We start from the raw sequence: 25,091 nt of genomic DNA, 5'->3' as shown, positions 1-25,091 counted from the left end.
TGTATTATTTTTGTTGTTGATAAGATTGCCTTTAGGGTCTTCTTCATAATTTCTTTGCCTAGACCAATGTCTATAAGAGTTTTTCCAACATTTTCTTCCAGAATTCTTACAGTTTCATGCCCTAGGTTTAAGTCTGTTATCCACTGTGAGTTGATTTTGTGTGAGGTGAAAGGTATGGATTCTGTTTCAGTCTTCTACATGTGGCTATCGAGTTTTCCCAGCACCATTTACTGAATAAGGATTCTTTTCCTTATTACATGTTTTTGTCTGCTTTGTCAAAGATTAGGTAGCTATATGAGGATGGTTTTATATCTGATATCCCATTCTACTAAATGAAGTGTCACAAGAATGGAAAAACAAGCACCATCAAATGTACTCACCACCAAATTGGTATTAACTGATCAACATTTAAGTGCACATATAGTAATAACATTCATCGGGTGTCAGGCAGGTGGGAGAGGAGAGGAGGGAATGGGTATATACACACCTAATGGGCACTGTGCACACTGTTTGGGGGATGGACATGCTTGAAGCTCTGACTCGGGGAGAAAAGGCAATATACGTAACCTAACCATTAGTATCCTGTAATATGTTGAAATATAAACAAATAGATATTTTAAAAAACCTAGGATTTCAGACTTGTTCTTTTTCTCTTAGGGAGTAATCTCTTTGCCTGCTAGGTAATGGAAATTTTGGAGAAAACACTGCCTTCACTAGGCATATGTATATATCACAACCTCAGCATAGACATAAAAGGTCTACTATGAAATGGGTTGCTATATCTGGTATCATTTTATAAATACAACTGTAGCATTTCTGATTGAAATTAGAGCATGTCTCCCAAGGTACCCCAAGACACTCATCATAAGAACTTAAATTTGTTAATATCTTTCTTTACTAAATTTTTTTTCTCTTTTTTTTATTTCAGCATATTATGGGGGTACAAATGTTTAGGTTACATGCCTTTGCCCCATCCCAGTCAGAGCTTCAAGCATGTTCATCTCCAGATGGTGTGCAGCATGCCCATTAGGTGAGAATATACCCATCCCCTCCTCCCGCTCCCATCTCCCCGACACCCAATGAATCTTACTACTATATGTGCACATAAGTGTTGATCAGTTAATACTGTTTGATGATGAGTACATGTGGTTCTAGTTTTTCCATTCTTGTGATAATTCATTGCCTTTTGTGTTTTCCTTGTTAAATCTTACTATCTTGTTACAAAGATGTGGCAAGTTTGATACTCAGTGAGAGAATGAAATTTTTGAAATCAATGTAGACATGGATATTCTCCAATACTGAGCAAAGATCATTAATCTATTTTCCAAAAAGACAAGCATATATTGACACTTCTGAAATAGAGATTCTTATTTTACCCACATGTAACATTCAACTAAATTAAAAACAAACAAATAAATCAAACTTTAAAAAAATCATCAGATAACTGATATTCTTGACTTATAGAGAACAAGTTATCAAAATGTTTCCCTAAGGACACAGCTACACTGAGAACAAAAGACTCCACTATTAACTAAATTTCTGACATGAATAGAAAAGGGGACTATGATATAGCCACACATGTCAATAATTACTGTAAAATATTAGCTTTCCAGAGGCCAGCTTACCAGGACTTTCATCATGTCCTTCTGTCTGACTTATCCTAAGCCATTTGTTAAAATTTGGCTAGCCCAACCCACAAAAGTCATAAAATAACTACTCAAATCATAGCCATGTCAGCTTCTCCAGGATTTTTTCCTCTTAGGTTCCATAATCTAGCTCACTTTTATTAACCCTAGTTTTTCAATTATTCCAATGTTCACTTTGACTCCCTGGTCAAAGCAAGAGCACTTATGCCATGACAATGTAATTTAATCAAGCACTCTGTTCAACCTCAGATCCTCTCAAGCATGACCTTATGTCTCCCCTCATTACCACACATCACAATTATATACATCTACAAACTTCTACAAAACTGACAGCCTGGAAATTCTCCTCACCTAAGAAATATGATTAAATACTATTTCTGTAGATCATGGTGACCCCAACGGTCTCATCCTCCTGGGAGTAAAGACTGACACAGTAATGCCAGTCCACTCCTTGGAGCTGGTTCATATCACCTAATGAGTGCAAGAAAGAAGCTTCTATTCTGTCTTGGTATTCAGTGTGACCCTAAGAAGTAATACATACTACTTTTCTCACAGCACAAGCCCAAGCCTAGCCACACTGGAATTTGTAAAGGAGTATCTAGCTGGGGAATTAGGTAAAGCGAAAAGCAGAAAACAGATGTGGGGGTGAGAAGAAATTCACAAACTCTGTCAAAAGCATTTACTGTTTGTGAAGTATTTTTAAGAGCATAACATGTTCTTATTTAATTTTCGGGACAACTCTATTAGGTAGAAACTGTAGGTATAATCCTAAATAATTTGCCCAAAGATGCAATGCTAGAAAGTGGGTGACTCAGAATTTAAACCCAGAGTGCTAGCATTCTGTGTATATCTGTATATGTACAGTATTATGAGAGATGTAGATGTAGTGCTTCATGGCCCTCCTGTGTCTCATTTTCCGCCTGCTCAAGAACCTTGTATGCTTTTTATCCTCTCTTAGAACATAGGGTAACCCTGCCTTCTACAAAGAGGACAATCATGCCATTTCCTCATTCTGGCAGAGCAGTGGGATGTGTGAAGGTCACTGGCCCATTACTCTAACGAACACCATTTCCTTGTCCTGAAGGAAATATAAAAGTTATAAAAGTAAGATCCTGCTCTGTGAGCTCAAGTTTGAGAAGGTTTCTGAGGAGCACAATAAGCCAAATGTACTGAGCTCCACTATGTTGCAGATCTCAACATAAAGCCAGCAACAGAGCTGTGATGTGTCTCACACATCTCTTTGTTGTCATCATTGACAGTTTGTTCTGCCTCCTAAACTTTAAAAGATACAGAGTTTTTGTTTGCATCATATGTTTACTGGCCCCAAAGATCAGTACTAGAACTAGGCATAAACGTGTATGCATACACCACACTTTGATCACAATATTTTACCAGAACTCCCATCATAGAAAAGAACCAGTTAAGACTCAAATACAAAATCTGATACTCAACAATGTGAAAGAGTAAGTAAAGCAAGAGTCAAGGAGAAGGTGTCCCATTTCCTCATAGAATGAGGGTAATAAAATTTTGTCTAACAGTTGAAAAGATATTATTAGATCAGTATTATCTAGCACCTTTGTGGACCAAGTCCTGATTGAGGGAAACAACTGCTTTTTGATAACAAGATGTAAGAAGATAAACATCTGAGTCAATGGTTCTAAACATTACACATTCTTTTTTTTCTTTCCTGCTTCTGTGATTCCAGTTCTATATCTCAATATCTGAATCTCATCTAAAATATGCCTGATTTTGACAATTCTCTCTTACTAAGAACCTTTTTATTTTCTTCTGTGTTCCTCCTACCAAATAATGTAAGTCCATGAGGCCATAATCATTTTCTGTTTTGTTCACTGCTAAATACCACACTCAGTACCTATGACAATATCTAGCACTTCACAGTGTAGGAAAGGAAAAAATACTTCTTCTATCCTCCAAGGTTTTTTTTTTTTTTTTTGCTGGTCCATGAATTAAATTGATAAAAGGCAAATTAAAAGGAGAAAAACAATTTGAATTACACATGTATGCACAGGAGTCCCATAGAAAAATGAGACTCAAAAAAGCAGCCAGATGATTAAGGTTTATATATCATCCTGAGCTATAGAAAGAAATAGGGGTTTAGGGATTGGGGGGCAGGGGTAGACAGGGACAAATTATAGGAGGACAGAGAACAAAATGTATTTTGTGAATAAAAGTTACCTTTTTATACAAAGTCTCTCAGGTGATAAAAGTTGTCTTCCTATAACTTTATAGCATTTATTATTTTCATTAATAAAGTACATTACTTTATTAAAAGTATATGTATTATAAATTACATATACTTTATTAATGAAAATGTTCATTATAGATGTAAATTTCCTTTACAAAAGGGGAATTTTACACTTTTTTTGGGTATTTGAGGGACAGATAAAGAGCTTTTCTGCTTTGATGGATCTTCTATTTCTTTTAGCTCAAAGTAAGCAATATGTCAAAATGGCATCTTTTAGGGTGTCATAATCTGATTTCCTACAGTGATATTTTGGGGTGGCATGCTCTGAACCTCATTAGTAGCACTCTATAAATAATTTTAGAGAAAAAGAAGGATTTCATAGCTGTAATCATGGCTGTGACACTCCTCCAGGCATTGTCTAGGACTTTGGGGATTGCCAGCAGTGATTGTTTCCTGCCAGACATATTCACAAAGGAAAAGGGAACCTCTCCCTCCATGCATGGTAAATAGTTTACAATCCAGAATTACCCCAAATATCAGGACTATACAAGTGAAAGAAGTGAAGACCTAGAGACTAGTCTTGCATCCCTCTAATTGGTTAACATACTCTTTTTAAAAAAGGAAGTGCCCTGATTGGTGGCATTTTCTCTAAAAATCTAGAAGTCTAGATGTTTTTCTGAAAAGATATATAGCATGAACTAATTGACAAGGAGTAGCATCTAGGCGGTTATACTAAAATTTCTTTTGTGACAAATAATAGGTGGAAGAATCATTAGATTCTAGATGTTATTTTCAAAAGGACAATGGACTATCACCATAAATGGGAAAAGGTAAGTATAAGCAAATGCCAGTGGGTCTGTTTCATATGGATTTATTAACTATTCAAATGTTTGGCAGTTGTGACCTTCAAAAATTGATAGGCAGTGTTATACCAGTTCTTAACCATAAATTTAAATCACCTAGGTTATGTTTTATACTTGTGTTTTATACTCATTTATCCCAATATGTCAATATATTTATACATACAGTTATAGCACTTCATAATAACTAATATTACAATGGTGACTACCAGTTACTAAAAAAGTTTAAAAGATTTTTTATTTACATTATTTCACAATAAAAATTAAAATTTTAACAAATTATCTTTTCATCTCTCTGGCACAATTAGTTATCCAGATAAACTCATTCCTATCGTTTGTGAATAGCTAAAGTAGTATCTAACATGAGCTCTGGATATTTGAAAACACATATGACCAGATAATGTAAGAAAACATTGATATAGGGAGAGAAAATATTCATTTGGATACTATATATACCACATTAAAAGTGAATGAACTTGGAAAAAATCACCTAAACTCTCTAAGCCTCAGATTTCTTAGCTATAAAAATGAGAAAACCCCTCAAGCTTAGTTTTGCAGGATTGCTGAGGATCCAGTGTAAACTGATATGAACTATGCTTATGAAACATTAAAGAATAATATAATTATTGGTTTTTATAGCTTCTATTTAGTTTGCAATATCTATTTCTCATTACCTTTATTCAAACAAGCAATTTTATCCTTGTCAGCTTTAGTATTATGTGTTTCATATCTTGATTCCTTGCTACTGCACAAATCAGTAATCATCTTTGTTCCCATTATTCTGTTGAGACTCTTTAGCAATCAATATCTGATAATTCTCCTCCTGACAGAGAATAAACTAAAAACATGTAAATCATTGCTATTTTTTTTCTATTCCTCATCACTCTACTCAAATAATCACCGGCATACTCTGAAAAACATCTTCTAAAAATTGCATTTTCAATGACTCTCTTCCTTTCAAGTGACTCACATATGAAAAGAACATCAGAAGTATCTGGAGTCTTGGAGATTTTCTTTCACACTTCTTTTGGTTGCATTCTGTTTCAGTAGAATTATTAACCTCTAAATCATTAGGGAAGTAAAAGAGCTGGAAACCATTTAAATAGTAGAACTAAAAGAAAGGCCTTTGGAAAGGATATAAATTGGTTTATAGTATAAAAATAATTCTTGTTTGGACTAATGGAATTCTACTAAACTTTGAATTAACAAATATAAATTCAGTAAAGATGTACAGACTTAACATCTTTGTTTCACATAGTTTTTAGGATAGCCATGAAAATTAAAATTGGTTGCTGCAAGTAGATATGGATTTTTTATCAGTCCAGCAATAAGAATCTCCCATGAGAACCTGAATGTCAACAGTAAGAAAAATTAACTACCAACACCAATTCCAAAGCAGATTTGCAGATGTGATTGCAAGACAGGACCATGAGCTTGTGGTACTCTTAAATATAAAATTGTAGGAATAGACTGATATGTATGACTATGAATAAATATCTGCATCTTGACCTGTCTAAACCAATTTTAGAAATCTGATAATCAGCAAGTTGGTTTATGACTTTATATCTAATAGGCTGACTAAAAACTTGCTATGGAAGATAGTGTTAAATACAATTGTCAAACTTGTAGTAGTTATCAATTAATAGAAAATAATAAAATTTAATTTTTAATTACATATGTGAGAAGTATGATTATACTCAAGACTGTGAAATAGTTTGTAATATTTCATTTTCTTCATAAAAAGAGTTAAACTTTTCTTCAATAGTATATCTAAACTAAAATTGCTAAAAATAGATTATTCTTTAATGTGAATCAGGACTTTTCCCAATACAAAGGAATAAAATGTAGAATGATAAATAAGAAAACATTAAAATTATCTAGTATATCTGTTCATTTATACAATAATAAAGGAAAAAACTGACCCAGACTGATTTAATAACCTCATGTGGAAAGACAGGTCTAAAAATCACATCACCTCTCTTGAATCCAGCACTGTTTTCATTACAATTTGCTGTGTCAAATGTTTGCTTGTTGGTTTTAGTGTTGTAATATTTAAAGTAATGATATTTGATTATATTTTTATGAAAAATTCTCCTATATACTAAGATAGCATTTCTATATGTTTACCTGAAAAACAATCTATTATTTCTAGATTAGTTAATTTATTTCTACCAACTTTTTTATGTTAACTTTTTTCTATTCACCTCAAACTTAAAATTTGTTAAAAATCCATTCATCGGGCATTGGGCAGGTGGGGACAGGGAGGAGGGGATGGGTATATTCACACCTAACTGGTGCAGTGCGCACCATCTAGGGGGTGGACACACTTGTAGCTCTGACTTGGCAGGGCAATATATGTAAACAACCATTTGTACCCCCATAATACTCTGAAATAAATAAATATATATATATTTATGGGCATATATAAATATATGGGCATGTATATGTATACCCATTGAAATATTTTCTTTCCTAGAATGCTTTGCTATTTCAATAGCTAAATCTCCCTATCAGTACTATATATTTTCATAGATTTTCATGATTTTAATAGCAAATAACTTCTAAGATTAAGGATTTTAAAAATGAATTAAATATCTTGAAGATTAGGCCGGGCGCTGTGGCTCACGCCTGTAATCCTAGCTCTTGGGAGGCCGAGGCGGGCGGATTGCTCGAGGTCAGGAGTTCAAAACCAGCCTGAGCGAGACCCCGTCTCTACTATAAATAGAAAGAAATTAATTGGCCAACTGATATATATATATATAAAAAAAATTAGCCGGGCATGGTGGCGCATGCCTGTAGTCCCAGCTACCCGGGAGGCTGAGGCAGAAGGATCACTGGAGCCCAGGAGTTTGAGGTTGCTGTGAGCTAGGCTGACGCCACGGCACTCACTCTAGCCCGGGCAACAAAGCGAGACTCTGTCTCAAAAAAAAAAAAAAAAAAAATATCTTGAAGATTAGCTTGTTTTCTTTAATGTAGAGAAATATCATAAAACTAAAACTCACCTGTCACTTTCTAATCCTTTTAAAGCAGTCATTCTATATTGCTGATTCAACCTCTTTTCTCCTCATATGCATGACAGATGATAATGTGACAGACATATCCCCACAGTTATAAGCAAAGTTCTGCCAAATTCATAGAGCAATTTTTGTAGATTTTACTTTTCTCTCATCAACTTAGGAAAGCCTATAAGAATGCAAGTAAGGGTAATATTGTTAAATAATCAACCTTAAATCTCTTTTGAGTTATTAAAAGAAAAAAATCACAAATATCCATACTTTAAGTATTTTTAGTTACAAACGACTTTTAACACACCATATCCCGCAAATTTTGGTACCCCAGAATATTTCAACAGATAGATAAATAGTGATAGATCTTTATCTAGAATGATAATAATTTGGAAGGGAACAAAGAAAGCATGGCAATAAAACCAGATTAGCATTAAATTCCTGATTATTTACCTTAGAAAAGGTAACTGATGAGTAACAAAGGAAAAATCTTATTTCCAGCCATGGTGGAGCAACTGGTTCTAAGCTTTCCCTCACTCCAGAAATAGCTATACACTGGACCCATGATATGAGGCAACTATTTTTAAGCATTGGAAAACAGCCAGTGCAAAACTGTGACCCTTGAAAGTAAGGAAACACAAAAAATGAGCCCTATATTTTCCCAGTTTTAGTAAGCACTTTACATAAATTTTCATTAAATCTTCACAACTAAAGAAGAAAAATGCTATTATTAACTGCATGTTATAGATGACAACAACTTTGGCTAAAAGAGCTTCAAAAAAACTACTGGAACAATACCTGGCACTACATTACAATTGTAGTTATTCCAGCAGGGTTCAGAGCATTGGTGACCAAGAGTGTCAAAGGATCTTTATTTCTGCTGAAGAAATAGCCTACCAGAAATGGTAGTGATGATATGGAAGATTCTCATGTCACCCTAGTTTTTCAGTGGTAACACCACTAGTTGGCAGAGTGGAGTTTATTTTCATCATAAGCCAGCAACTTTGGAGAAGGCAAACAAAAATCTGAATTAATTTGTCAATATAAGTAAGAGATCTCTTTAAAAACTCCTCAAGAACCTAATAGTAGTTATGAGGTATGGAGGAATACATATGTTTTCAGTAGCCTGAAATCTGAACAAAAGAGATTTAGGTTTAAGTGTGATATGGCCTGAGGACATTTGGGTCATAGATATTTTATGACAACTTAATTAAGTCTACAAAAGAAGAATCCATCCGTCTACTGCATGCAAGCTTATTTCCAGAGTGTGCCAGGCATCCAAGACAAAGAATTAAGAAACATGGTCACAAATAACAGCCAGATATTATTCAGCCTAGTGTATACAGCCCAAAAAGCCAGAAGCATTGCTTAATGAGATTATGTTTAATCTGAAAGGACACCACTAGAGATAATGTAAAACATCCAATGGCCTGAAGTGGCAGTGAAATTATTCAACTCCTGGACTGGAGGAGCTCTTAATCAGGGCCCCTGGAATGCTTCAGCAATTTAATAAGTTTAAATTGGTTTCACTTGGATAGATTCAGATTTGTGTTGCAGTATTATCCTACCCAAATCTCCTGTACAGGTATATCAAAAATGGGATCATGCCTAAGCAATCTGTGGAAATTTAAAAAGAAATAAATTCCAAAACTTGAATCTAGAAAAAAAGAAAATTGTCAGATAGAAAAACTTGGCAAAAAATAAGCCTATGCATGTGTTGACTTCAGACAAAACAAAAATGTCTGTAATATTAAAGGTTACTGGATTATTCTTTTTTTTCATTTTATTAAATGTTTGTACATTTTAACATAATAATGTTAAGTATACACACTTGAGATAAAACTATAAAAATCAATACATTCAAAATTAGTAAATTCAAATGGATACAATAAAGGTCCATACACAATAAGAAATGCATAGAGTGTAAATCCAAAATGTAAAAAGTTGGTCTTCATGCAGAAGAGGGAATAGGTGATATTTAGGGGTCAGAGTTTCTCACAAACAATCTCTGCTCTTAAGCTGTAGAACAAAAACAATTCACATCTATGCTTCTAAACTAAAATGGGATTTGAAATCCTATCACCATGTATAAAAGAACTCATCTCACTTCCAAACAGAGAACACTGAACAGGGCAACAATTAGTTGATTAATTATTCATCATTATTGCCAATGTTCTTACAGAAAACAAAATATAAAAAGCAATTGCCCACATTTTCTCACTTTCACAAGGGCATTTGCTAAGTGCCTATTAAATGAATATAACTAATCATGGTACATCAGTGCAAACAGTGCATAAATGTATCAAAATTCAAATCACTACTCCATTCAACCCATAAAATCCAGCAGGTGGTCTGAAGAACATTTAAGAACAACTAATCTACTAAGCAACCTTCATCACCAGCTAAATAACTTTCAGCAAGAACCTTAATTATGTGCAGGTGCAGATGATTGTACCCATAATACAGTTAAATGGCACATCAAAAAGTATTAAGTATATATAATTTTGAAGGGAAGGAAAGAAAGAAAGGCAACTAACCTTTATCCCAAGGTTCTGGGATAAAAGAAATTACTTCAGATTGTAAACAACCATGATGGCCGGGGTATTAACGTAGGTGAGTCAGACGCCAAAGTCCATACTTTCTCTACTTCCTCACTATGTCCTTCCAGGTATATGGTTCATTGAATTTACTCTGAAATATGCCTCTTATTGAATCTGTCTCAGCTCTCCTTTCTGGGTGCCTTGTTCAAAATCTTCTCACCATTCTAATTCCCCCAATAACTATAGGGCCATGTGAGTTATCATTTAAAGTAAAGCAATGAGGCTTTCGAGATTCATGATGGTATAAAACAGAAGTATCTACCTACGTCTCTCAAAAATCACCAAAAACCAATCACTGAATACAGAAACACAAATTCATCTTTGAAAAAAATTTTAGGTGCTGTTTATAATCTCAGGTTACAAAGTATGAAGATAAAAAGAATATGGAGGGCCGGGCGCGGTGGCTCACGCCTGTAATCCTAGCTCTCTGGGAGGCCGAGGCGGGCGGATTGCTCGAGGTCAGGAGTTCGAAACCAGCCTGAGCAAGAGCGAGACCCCGTCTCTACTATAAAATAGAAAGAAATTAATTGGCCAACTAATATATATACAAAAAATTAGCCGGGCATGGTGGCGAATGCCTGTAGTCCCAGCTACTCGGGAGGCTGAGGCAGGAGGATTGCTTGAGCCAGGAGTTTGAGGTTGCTGTGAGCTAGGCTGACGCCATGGCACTCACTCTAGCCTGGGCAACAAAGCGAGACTCTGTCTCAAAAAAAAAAAAAAAAAAAAAAGAATATGGAGGGGAGGTAAAATTATTTAGCATAAAGGAGAAATTAATCCTAAATGTCGGGAGGGTGAGTGTTTTGGTGGGATTGACTCCACAAGTTTCAGTTTCCTCATCACTAAAATGAAAATATTAATAATAATAGCACACAACATAGTGCCATAATAAAAATTAAATAAGAAAAGGAATTTGGTGGGAGGTATATAAATGGGGCATAGAAATAACTACAGCAAATCTCACAGGAGAAGTTCATGAGATATATCAAGGTAAATGGAGGCCGGGCGCAGTGGCTCACGCCTGTAATCCTAGCACTTTGGGAGGCCGAGGCGGGCGGATTGCTCGAGATCAGGAGTTCGAAACCAGCCTGAGCAAGAGCAAGACCCCATCTCTACTATAAAAATAGAAAGAAATTAATTGGCCAACTAATATATATAGAAAAAATCAGCCGGGCATGGTGGTGCATGCCTGTAGTCCCAGCTACTCGGGAGGCTGAAGCAGAAGGATCTCTTGAGCCCAGGAGTTTGAGGTTGCTGTTAGCTAGGCTAATGCCACGGCACTCACTCTAGACTGGGCAACAGAGTGAGACTCTGTCTCAAAAATAAATAAATGGATAAATGGAAATGTTGACCTTAAGCCCCTGGGGACTGCCAGGTTTGCTGGTACAAATTTGAGAGCCATCAGCACCTAGTAATCATTGAAGCTATGTGGGAAAGGGAATAGGTACAGCAGATACTCTAGAACAAATGAACACTGAAGAAATTAAAATTAAATATAAGAACATCTAAAGTAACAATAACAGTAATACAAATTTGAGAACTTAAGGCCAGTCACTGGGTCAAGCACCTCACATTCATTACTCTTTGCTTGTGTCAAAAACTAGTTATTTGGTAGATAAGTATTATATTGATTTTACTGATGAGAAAACTGAAGATTTCACAGTATGTTTTTATGTTCATAGACATTATTGTCTTTCTGAGCCATAGCTAGAATATATGACTATATGCCACTCAGGTGGTTTGGAGCTATACTATAGTGTGCTGCAGGTGAGAGAAGGCATGTTAAAGCCAATTGTCCAGGCAGATGCAAGGGTGCAAATAGGCAAGCACAGGTGGACAGAAGCTTAGTAATACCAGGAAAATGAAAGAGTGTTTTGAGATGAGAAGGATTAAGCCATCCAAGACTCCTCCTAGCATATAGTGATGCCTTCTTCTTTGGGAATATGACTTCAATAAATGGTTACAAATGAACACAGACGAGCTGGACAAAGACGGTGGCAACCTGTGCTACATAGAGGCAGGTGAGTGGAATACAACAGAAGTAAAACTAGGAGAAGCCATTATTTGTTTAGCAGAGATGGTTTCCTCTGTCAGATCAAAGTAAATGAATCTATTTTAGCAGAATAAGTTTAAAAATAAATCTATTAATATCAAGAGTTTGAATCATTTTATGTATTTCTAGGATATTCAGAGATAAAAATGAATGTTATTCAGGACCTTAGCGTGTCAGAAGATATTGTCTATTAATAAGCCTTTATTAAAGACACAAACAGTAACATTTTCTCCAAACATGAGTTGTATGAAATGCATTGATGATAAGGAGGACAAATTGGAAGAGGTGTTGTTTCATCACAAATATGGGAAAATATTTGTCTTGGCCACACTGAGAAGCCAATCAGAAGACTTGAAGACCTTAAATGCATTTATTTTTTTTCTTCTCCTCTTTTTTTTTTTTTTTTTTTTTTTTTTTTTTTGAGACAGAGTGCTAGAGTGCCCTGGCATCAACCTAGCTCACAGCAACCTTAAACTCCTGGGCTTAAGTGATCCTTCTGCCTCAGCCTCCCGAGTAGCTAGGAGTACAGGCATGTGCCACCATGCCCAGCTAATTTTTTCTATTTTTGGTAGAGACAGGGTCTCGCTCTTGCTCAGGCTGGTCTTGAACTCCTGAGCTCAATAGATCCACCCACCTCAGCCTCCCAGAGTGCTAGGATTACAGGCATGAGCCACCATGCCCAACCTCTTCTCCTCTTCTTGATTAGATACATACATCCATTTATTTCTTCCACTATTCATCAAATATGCTTTCAAGAAAGGATCAATCATTTACAAATGGTTCACAGAAGAGTCAACTGTTTGACAAAATACAAAAAGATTCCTAAAAAATATAAAACAGGTGCTTTGTCAATGTAGACCTAGCTAAAGTTCACTAGTCAAGAATCACCATGTAGGCCGGGCGTGGTGGCTCACGCCTGTAATCCTAGCTCGAGGCGGGCGGATTGCTCAAGGTCAGGAGTTCAAAACCAGCCTGAGCAAGAGCGAGACCCCGTCTCTACTATAAATAGAAAGAAATTAATTGGCCTACTGATATGTATATAAAATATTAGCCGGGCATGGTGGCGCATGCCTGTAGTCCCAGCTACTCGGGAGGCTGAGACAGAAGGATCGCTGGAGCCCAGGAGTTTGAGGTTGCTGTGAGCTAGGCTGACGCCATGGCACTCACTCTAGCCTGGGCACAAAGTGAGACTCTGTCTCAAAAAAAAAAAAAAAAAAAAAAAGAATCACCATGTCACTTGAAATGTAAAGGAACCACCGATTCAAACATTTACTCTAATTGGAGGCTGTGTCAAAGACAGTTGACTATCCATCAAAAATTGGAGCTTCCTCTGTCACAGGGAGGCAGAACCTAAACATAACCTGTATTACCCAGCCTCCCTTGCACTGAGGTGTAGCCACACGGTTTGATGTCACCAACAGAAAATGCACAGCAGTGATGTATGTAATTTGGGGGCCAACAATTTTAGGAATGTGGTAGTGGGGTTCCAGATGCTGTCCACCAACTAAATACATTTATCTTTGCCATTATATGAATGAGAAATAATCTTTGATTCTGTTACTCACGTGAATTTTGGTTTTGATGTCCTTGCTATTTCAATGTCACTAATTTGTTTCCTACAGCTCCAATTTTATTTGTTTTTGCTTTTGGTTCTGGGTTTTTTCTTAAAAAAAGTTTTGAGTGTTATAACCAGCCTAAAAATATTTCAAAGCAGGAAACTTCTGAATGTTGTAAAAATGTAAATATTCTTGGAGACAAATGGATTAGAATTTATTGACTATTTGCCATTGCTAAGCACTATTCTGGGCATTTTCCGTGTATTATCTCCTTATAGCCTCACAGTAGAATATAGACTGAATTAGATCATGAATTCTCCTAGTTGTCTCCAATATTTAGCTATAGCTCTCCAACTAACAAAAACTGCTCTATTCCTAACATCCTGTAACCTGAAACTAAATACATTTTAAGGATCAAATCTCAAGCCGGATGTATGGGTTACAAAGAAAGTTCATCAAACTGCCTGATGCCATAACCAGAGGCATTCAAACTGCAAACTAGGATGAAAAGTTGACATTTTGACACTGCACACAGCTTTTCCCAAGACATCAGAACAAGACTATATAGTGTGGTGAGACTCTCACCGCTTAATGCTACTTTTTTCACTTGACACTTTAATGGTATAATTGAAATTTCACAATCAGTAGCTTCTGCTGGTAACTTGACAGAACCTGACCTAAGAGATCCTTTAGTATCTATTGGTGAAATAAGGAAATGTCTGTGCTATTACCAGTGCTAAATGCTGGTAAATTTAGCATTTACTAAATGCTAAATTTGGTAAATTCCCCTTGGAAAATTGATACCCACATACATAAAAGAGTAAAGCAGGCCACATGATTACAACAGATGTCATTTAATTCCCTATTATTATTGATTTATTCAATTGGTTGCCTTTAAGCCTCAGTTCATGGCTCAAAACCATTATACAAACTGGGATTTGTCATATGACTATTAATTTTATTTTGTATATTCCCTTTTTGAACTTTGTATCTGTTACTTGTTAAATTTTTGCAGAGGTACAAGTCTTAACAGAATCATGCCAGCCCAGCACTTTCAGACAACAGTAAATGCCTGACAAAATTAATCTTCGCAATGGAATCCAGCCAGACTTAGTCTCAGAGCCACTCCTTTCTAGCCTCTCTTGTCACTCAAATGTGGCTTGCAGGATTTTAACACTGACTCCTAGTCACTAATCATTCACTCTATCATGGGACCAGACCAGAAACCTGGGAGAGATCAAAACCTACCTAGAGGATGTTTGCTCCTTGATGCTTTTTTGATTCCTTCTTTGGCATGTCTTTTTTTATTATTATTTTTTAAAATGTATGAGGTACAAGGGTTTTTTTGTTATATGGATGGATTGTATAATGCTGAAGACAGGACTTTCAGGGTAACCAGCACCAGAATAGTCTACATTGTACCCAGTAGGTAGATTTTTATCCCCCACACCCCTCTCACCCTGCTCCCTTCTTAATTTTTAATGTCCAGTACACCACTTTATGACCATATATGTCTCTTGTTTAGCTCTCACATGTAAGTGAGAACATACAGTATTTGTTTTTCCATTGCTGAGATACTTAGGATAATGATCTCAAATACCATCCAAGTTGCTGCAAATGACATTATTTCATTCCTTTTTATGGTTGGGCAGTACTCCATGATATATATATATATATATATATATATATATATATATATATATATATATATATATCACATTATCTTTATTCATTCATCAATTGATGAGCACTTAGGTTGATTCCATGTCTTTACAATTGTGAATTGTGCTGCAATAAACATTTGAATGCAGGTATATTTTACATAAAATGAATTATTTTCCTTTGGGTAGATACCCAGTAGTGAGATTGCTGGATCATATGGTGGGCCTACTTCTAGCTCTCTGAGAAGTCACCATACTGCTTTCTATAGTGGTTGTACTAGTTTATATTTCCACCAACACTGTATAAGCATTCCCTTTCCATAACATCCACGCCAACATCTCATTTTTTTTTACTTTTTAATAATGGCAATTATTAAAAATTATTCTGACAGGGTTAAGATGACATTTCATTGTGGTTTTAATTTGCATTTCCCTGGTGGGTAGCGATGTTGAAAACTTTTTCACATGTTTGTTGGTCGTTTGCCTATCTTCCTTGAGGAAAATCTGTTTATATCTTCTGATTGAGTTGGTTATTTCTTGCTAATTTGTTGAGTTCCTTTAGATTCTGGATATTAGCCCTTTTTTGGATGTATAGTTTGTGAATATTTTCTCCCATTCTTTAAGTTGTCTATTTACTCTGTTGATTATTTCATTTGCTATGAAGAAACTTTTTAGTTTAATTTAATCCCATTTTTAAATTTTTGTTGTTGCTGTATTTGCTTTTGGAGTTTTATTCATAAATTCTTTGCCTAGGCCAGTTTCTAGAAGAGTTCTTCCTACAGTTTCTTCTAGAATTTTTATGGCTTCGGGTCTTACATTTAAATCTTTAATCCATCTTGAGTTAAATTTTGTATATAATATGAGAGAATGATCCAGTTTCATTCTTCTGCATCTGACTATCCAGTTTTCCCAGCAAAATTTATTGACTAGGGCATCCTTTATCCAGTGTATTTTTTGTTTACTTTGTCAAAAATCAGTTGTTCATATTGATATAGTTTTGTATCTATGTTATCTATTCTGCTTCATTGGTCTATGTGTCTACCTTTATACCAGTACAATGCAGTTTTGGTTACTATAACCTTTTAGTATAATTTGAAGTCAAGTAATATGATGCCTCCAGATTTATTCTTTTTTCTTAGAAATGCTTTGGCTATTCAGGCTCTTATTTGGTTCTATATGATGCTTAGGATGATTTTTTCTAGATCTGTGAAAAACGATAGTGGTATTTTAATGAAGATTGCATTGAATCTGTAAATCACTTTGGACAATATGGACGTATTAACAATGTTGATTGTTCTGATCTATGCACATAGGATGTTTTCCCATTTGTTTGTGTCATCTAGGATTTCTTTTATAAGTATTTTGTAGTTCTCCTTGTAGAGATCTTTCACATCCTTGGTTAAGTATATCTCTAGGTATTTTATTTTCTGTAAAGCTATTGTAAATGGTATTGAGTTCTTGATTTGATGCTACTAATTTGTGTACATAAATCTTATAACCAGAGACTTTGCTGAATTTATTTATCAGTTGTAAGAGTATTTTGTTGGAGTCTTAAGGGTTTTCTAGATACAAGGTCATATCCCCAGAAAACAGGGATAGTTTGACCTCCTCCTTCCCAATTTGGTTGCTGTTTGTTTCTTTTGCCTGATTGATCTGGCTAGGACTTCCAGTACTATATCAAATAGCAATGGTAACAGTTAACTTTTCTTGTTCTAGTTCCTAGGAGAAATGCTTTCAGCTTTTCTAATTCAGTATGATATTGGCTGTGGGTTTATCATATATGGTGTTTATAATTTTGAGGTATGTTCCTTCTATGCCTAGTTTGTTGAGAGATTTTATCATAAAGGATGCTGAATTTTATCAAATGCTTTTTCTGCATCTATTGAGATGATCATATGGTCTTTGTTTTTAATTCTGTTTAGGTGATGAATCACATTTATTGATTTTTGTGTATTGAACCATCCTTGCATCCCTGGGATGAAACCCACTTGATCATGGTGAATTATCTTTTTGATGTGCTATTCAATTGGTTTGCTAGTGTTTTCTTGAGGATTTTTGCATCTATGTTCATAATGGATATTGGTCTGTAGTTTCCTTTCTTTGTTATGTCCTTACCTGGATTTGATATCACTATGATACTGGCTTTATAGAATGAGTTTGGAAGGATGCTCTCCTGATGCTCAGCACATAACTAAACTAAAGGGAAACCCAAAAGCAATACAAGGGATCAATAAAACAAAAAAGTTTGTTCTTTGAAAAGATAAGCAAAATTGGTATATCACTAGCTATATTGGCCATATATACAATAGAAAGAACTCAAATATCTCAATCAGAAATTAAAAAGGAGGAATTATGACTGATACTACAGAAATACAAAATATCACTCATGACTATTATGAAAATCTCTATGAATGCAAACTAGAAAACCAAGAGGAAATGGATAAAATTTGGAAACATACAACCTCCCATGCTAAAATCAGGATGAAATAGAAATCCTGAACAGACCAGAAATGAATAACAATATTTAAATAGTAATAAAAAATCTCCCCCCCAAAAGCCCTGAACCAGATGGATTCACAGCCAAATTCTACCAGACATGCAAAAAAGAACTGGCTCCTATTCTACTGAAACTGTTCCAATGGTGCTTTTAGAAAAGATCTTGAATAAAACAGAAAAATGTGAAAGTAGTCAGAATCAAAATGTAGGCATCTGTGTTAAAAAAAAAAAAAAAAAAAAACTGACAAATTTAACCAGGAAAAGCTATAATGGAAAGGTTCTCATTCATAAATGCCTGATAACAAAAACTAACACAAAAGACTGCAAAAACCACAACTTTGCACAAAGGCCACATAACCTTACACAAAAATGACTGCAAGGACATTTGCCCATCAACTGCCTGTTCAACCTCAGCCTGGCACCATCTTTGTTATTGATCCTTATAGCCAAGGATAATATGTAATCCAGCCAAGGATAATATGTAATCCTTCTCATTTTCCCTTTAAAAACCTTTGTCCTCTGGCCGGGCGTGGTGGCTCACGCCTGTAATCCTAGCTCTCTGGGAGGCCGAGGCGGGCGGATTGCTCGAGGTCGGGAGTTCAAAACCAGCCTGAGCAAGAGCGAGACCCCGTCTCTACTATAAATAGAAAGAAACTAATTGGCCAACTAATATATATAGAAAAAAATTAGCCGGGCATGGTGGCGCATGCCTGTAGTCCCAGCTACTTGGGAGGCTGAGACAGAAGGATCCCTTGAGCCCAGGAGTCTGAGGTTGCTGTGAGCTAGGCTGACGCCACGGCACTCACTCTAGCCTAGGCAACAAAGTGAGACTCTGTCTCAAAAAAAAAAAAAAACAAAAAAAAAAACCTTTGTCCTCCTTAATATCCATGAATATACACATAGATTACTATGGCATGCATGTTCCCATTGCAATGCCCTATTTCCAAGTAAATATCATTTTCCTTTCAAGAACTTCTCTTTGATTGTTATTTAGGTTGACAGCTTCAACAAATCACTTAAGCCCAGGCCCCAAACTTGCAACCCCCACTTAAAACAAAAGTCTACATTTCACTGCACTAATTCATTATATAGTCAGAATGATCTCCATTTACTTCAATCAAGTAAAAACCCATGAACTCAACGGGCTTAACAAATGTTCCTTCAGCCACATATAATATGCTCCCTGAAGAAATTACTAACTACAACTTTTTCCATACCCTTAAATGTCCAATGATGCCATGGCATTCCAATGATACATTAAGGACATCCATAGATGAACATCTCAGGCAACTTTCCTACTGGTCACCCATCAAAATAGTATTGAGTGTATTAGCCAGAGTACTAGTAAAATATGTGGATCCAACTTGTTAGGGAAGCATGTGAAAAGATGATGGACTAGGAAAATAAAGAAATATAAACTGGTACAGTAAGTTAAAAAGGAAAGGTAAGAAAGGTAAGCAAGAATGAGGGCATGATGGTTTCCTTTCTCTAATAGTTGCAGTTAATCTCTTGAGTTCTTTGTTTTTATCTTAATTATGGTTTGCATAAATTCTGCCTCACAATACTGTTATTTGTGTATTTATCTCTCTGTTGAGATTACAAGCCATTTTAAAACAAAGACAGGTTCTTTTTTTATCTTTGCACCCTCCTCAGCTTTTAAGAATATATATATTGCATACAGTAGCCTTGAATGAGTTGAATTGATCAAACATGACATTAAAGGTAGGGAGGTATTACTAGATTTCAAGATCTTAACAGTGTAGACACCCAACAAACTGATCAAGACCAAGGATGGTTATGAAAGTGAAGGGTTGGTTTTTGAAGTTGAATGTGATTAGGGCATTTGAGGAACTCTGAGAACATGTATTAAATAGTATTCTTCAATACTAAAAGAAAGGTCCAAATAATGTTGGAGTAATATGGAAACTATAAGATGGGTACTTGATTAATTGAAATAAGGTAAGGATAACAATACAGATATTAATAGACAATAGTCATAAGAAAAATAAAAAGTGTCATGATCAAGTAGCATGGACCAAAAAAGGAAAAAGGACTCATCCGTGATGGTGTCATATCAATGGTCTGGACATGGCAGCAGAGAACATGAAAATTAATAATTTCATTTTAGCTTTATAAGATTTGAAGTTTTTTTGATGGTGGGACACAGCACAAAGACACTCAAGTAGAAGAAAGTTAGAACTCTTTGTTACATAGAGCTCGTAAGTATATAAGCCTGCCAGTCAGGGCTACACAGGAGTTGCACCCCAGGACAGGATAACAGCTAAACTGTAGCTGTGAAGGGCAGCTTATTTTTGGCAAGCAGGTAGAGTTACCTTGGTTTCCAGAGTTTCTAGCCCTATGGATTGGCTAATTTGAATAATTTTAGTTCCCAAGTTCCAGGGCTTAGGGACTGTTCCTATGGAGAAGAAGAAGTTTCCTTCCCTTCCAGGATTAAAACTCACAGTTGGTTACTCTATTATCTGATCTTCATGTAAGAATTTTGGAGCCATATTAAGGGAGAATCTGAAAAGTATTTGATCAATGTCTCTACCATCATGTATAAATCTTTAACATATCATGTAAACAAAGAGTTAAAGTTATTCTTGAAGCTTTAGAAAAATATATTTAGGAGATAATAAATTAATAATATTAAAAAGTATGACTATCATGTATGTGGAATTCCTAAATATGAGTCCTCAATGTATTAATTGCAGACTACTGTCAACAGACTCCCTCTAATTTTAAGCATATTGAGTGTGGGTAGAATATATCCTGAAGATGTTACATGAGAACTCTGAAGAAATGCTCATGAAATTCTGGCTTACCTCCCAGAATGCTATCTATGCCCCCATCTCTCTCTTTCTCTCTCTATCTTATACATACACACACAAATAAACATACAAACCACATCTCTGTTAACAGTTTTACTGGATAAATTATTTGCTGCAATAGTTTGGATGATATACCCCCAAGAGGAGGTAAAACACTAATAATGGTTATATGTTGAACCATAGTTTTGATTAACTTATGTATAATAGTCCCATAGAAATTTATGAATATATAAAAATTATTGAAATACATGCTAAACATTTAAGGTTCATATTCATAAGAAAAACCACATAGATAACCTTGGTGATACTATTAGAGATTTAACACTGACTGAAAGAACCACTGGTGTTACCTAGTATAGCATATCTTTATGTTCAGACATTGATTTTTTTTAAATGAAAACTTGTCTCAAAGAAAATTTCACTAGACAGTTAAATGGCATGGAAGACTAAATTCAAGATGATTGCAACAGGGGAGAGAGATTAAACTCAACTCCATGGAAACAAAAGAGGAAACAGTTTTTAAGCACTAGAGTGAGCTCCTAGAAAAGCACTGGAGGAAGCTTGGTCAGTGACATGAGTCTGTGTCAGCACTCATTGAAGTTAAGCTCTTATCCTCCCACAAAGGTTAGGAGATAGGGGACTATTTGATCCTTCTTGATGATTACACTTCAAGGAATGGCTCTCAGGTCCTTCAGAAATACATTCCTGGGTTGTAAAACTGGCAATAAGATTTACATCTAAAAGAGACAAGGAGAGAATTTATAATTACAAGTTTCCTAAAGTAAACACTCTAAGAAAAGGAAGATCAGGAACACATCCTCAAAAAGAAACCTGTCTCTTCAAGTTGACGGAAATATTAAGGCCATCTTGTCACTTGAAGTTTACTTGAAAAAGACATTTTTATCCTTACAACTACATTATAATTTTAATTGCTTATTTTCTTATCTATGTAAATTACTACCTCTTCATAGAATATTTATTCATCAATTTATTCACATATTTATCAGATATCTACTACATGGTATACACTAGACTTAGCCCAAGAGATTACAAACTTTTATAAGGAATTAAAAGTGCTAACAAAACAAAGAGGGGGAAAATAAATAAATTACTCCAGGAGGGTAAGAAAAGCACAGGTGCCAATACATGTGTTCTTATAAGTAAGGTACATATTTAATTTTCATAGACAATCATATTTCAAATGACTTGGTATAATTCACTATTTAAAGGAAACATGAACTTAATTCTTTTGCAAAGTATATACTTTTTTTCTACATCATCCAGCTTTTAAATGTACATTTAAAAATCAAATAATATTTCTCAGGGTACACTAATATTCAGAATTTTTAAAAAAATCTTATAGAATTTATCAAAATATACAAAGAGTCACATTTTTTCAGGTATTGATTTTATAAAAGAAAATGTATGTTGTTTTGTATTTTTATTTCCTATTTTGTTCTGTCCTTGATTTGGATTATTGCCTTGTTGAAAACCACCTTTAAATATTAGCCTCTTTGCTATTTGGCTATAAGTTGTTTGTTTATTTGTTTGTTTTTTCCTGAAAAAAAGGAATCACTTTTGTAATGCATACCTCTTTATTTGTACTTTAGTTTCAATTGTGTTACTCTAAAGGAATATCCAAGACTGGATAATTATTAAGAAAAGTGGGTTTTTTGCCTCACAATTCTGCTGACTAGAAAACTGGGCATCTGGTGAAAGTTCATTGCTCCCACTCATGGCAGAAGGAGTAGGGGAGCTGGCATGTGCAGAGATCACATGGCAAGAAAGGAAGCAACAGAGAGCCAGACGGGAGGGACTAGGCTCTTTTTAACAGCCAGCTCTGGCATGAACTAGTAGAATAGGAACTCATTCACCCTTCTTGCCTCTAGAAAGGGCATTAATCTATTTATGAGTAATTCACTCCCATGTCTCAAACATCTCCAATTAGGCCCCACCTCCAACATGGGGGATCAAATTTCCACATGAGATTTAAAATAGCCAAACTATAGCAGTCTGTTTATCTTATTTTCCCTCCTGGCTCAGGTAATCTAAACCACAGGTAAATTTGGGTTCTGGTTGTCTTGGTCATTCTAGGAATGGAAATGTCCCTTAGCAGTCTAAAATTAAAGGAATCCTGGTGTTGACTGATGTATGCATATGTAAATAATCCATTGGTTGTCAGTGAAAGGCAGGCTTCAAAAAGACCAAGCAGAGGAGAAAGGATATTATCTATCTTTGGAGCCGAGATTTTTAAAAGAGATTTTTACAGAAACTGTTTTGAAACCCATTTATTCCCATTAAATACTCCCATGGTTATTATCAACAAATACACTTAGATGTAGCAATGGAAATGCAAAAAGGCCATTTGTCTGCTTTGTTTCATACCAATAAACATTCTTCTTTAAACCCTTTCCTTATATTTTTGAAACACTTTAAAAATTTTTATATCATCCCATCACACTGTGGTACTTGAAAAGTGTACAATTCACTTTACAACAACCAATCTGAACCAATTAAACATACACTGATATTTCACACCACCCATGCATTTATTGAATTTTGCTTCTTGTTATATGAGGTTTTAAAAAAGGCCTTATGAGCAAAAAGCAAGACCCCGTCTCCACAAAAAAGTAGAAAACTTAGCCAGGCACGGTCCCAGGTACCCAGGAGGCTAAGCCAGAAGTTTGAGGTTGCAATGAGCTATGATGAGACCACTGCATTCTAAACAGGGCGGCAAAGTGATACTCAAACTCAAGAAAAAAAAAAAAAGCCTTATAAATTATTGAACACCTAACAAAATAACTGAACTTGACAATTTTCTAAAACTACATATAAAAAAATTCAAGTATTCTGAGAGCTCAGCTTTTCATTTGAGTAGTAAGGGGGAAACAATTTTAAGACAGAAAGCAAGTGAAATTTTTCATACATAAAGTCAATGTTATTGATTTTTAAAATGATGTTCTTATATGATTAGAGTGCCACCTAGTGTTGAAGTACATTAGATCAGGTGTGTTTCAGCCATTACCACAAGGCAGTTCCCTATTTTTCTTCTGTCTAATAACGGAGTGAGCTGCGGAGAAGAAAAGCATGGGAAGATTATTGTACTGGGAGAGCTTCTGGATAACGCAGAGGGAAAATATATACAACCTGAAAGCTAACAGTGTAATTTTATAGTTCTCTTCAAAGTTCGCAATCTGGAGTGATTCAGAGGGCTGCAAGGAGCCCATGGAGCCATCTGGTCATCTGTCCCTGCTGCCTTCAGGCTGTGTAGAAAGTCAAATATTTTACCAATCTACAGGAACAATAGTTTCTTGGCTTCTCTTAGAACAAAACACTTTTTAATACTGCCAGGAAGCTCTCGGGAAATATGTCTTTATTTCCAACTAAAACCCAAAACATTATAAACTAATGTGTTTTTTGTGTTTTTTTCTCTTGTCCTTTCCTCAGCAGAATTAGATTTAAAAAAATCTATGGATCATGTGAAAGAACGCTGAGAGCTGAAAGAATCATTAGAGATAAGTAGGCCATTTTACAGATGACAAAACTGAAATTCATTTTTTAATTGAATTGCCTAAATTGAAAGAACAAATTAATACTAGAGCAGAATTAGCCTCTATAGACTTAAAGCCTAGCAGTCTTTCTACCTCCAAAACAGTGTGTCTCCCTTTTGGGGTATGGCCTTCATAATTATTGCAATCACCAATCACAAGATGTGTGGTTTGCGCTCAGATTTTTCTTCTTAAAATCTCAACACTACTAATCTCTCCTCTGACACTTTTCAGAATTTCCACCTAGTTCTTCTTTCCTAGTTGTCATTCCTAGCACAAGATGAGCACACTGCAGTCACCCAATACTTATGGATTGTTCCTTCCCATCTTAGCTACATCTCTAGACTTCTTTCCTTCTGCTTGTTCTGATCTGAGACATGCCCACCAGGAGAGAATAGCCTATGAATGTTCAAGGCTTGCAATGAATATTGTTTCATTTAAAATACGTTAAGAGCAAATCATCCTCCATCCTCATTTTCATAGCCCATAAAGTTGGACTTTAGCAGAGTATAGTAGTAAAGGGGAAAAGTAATAATTTACTAATGGAAAAAGTGTACAAGCTTCATATTCTGATGCTTTATATAAATATGAAGATAAACTCTTGGTTTCTTCTACAGGATATTAGACATGCA

This window comes from Microcebus murinus, chromosome 10, assembly GCF_040939455.1.
Source record: "Microcebus murinus isolate Inina chromosome 10, M.murinus_Inina_mat1.0, whole genome shotgun sequence".
Lineage (NCBI taxonomy): Eukaryota > Metazoa > Chordata > Mammalia > Primates > Cheirogaleidae > Microcebus > Microcebus murinus.
Note: the sequence above shows the minus strand (reverse complement) of the source record.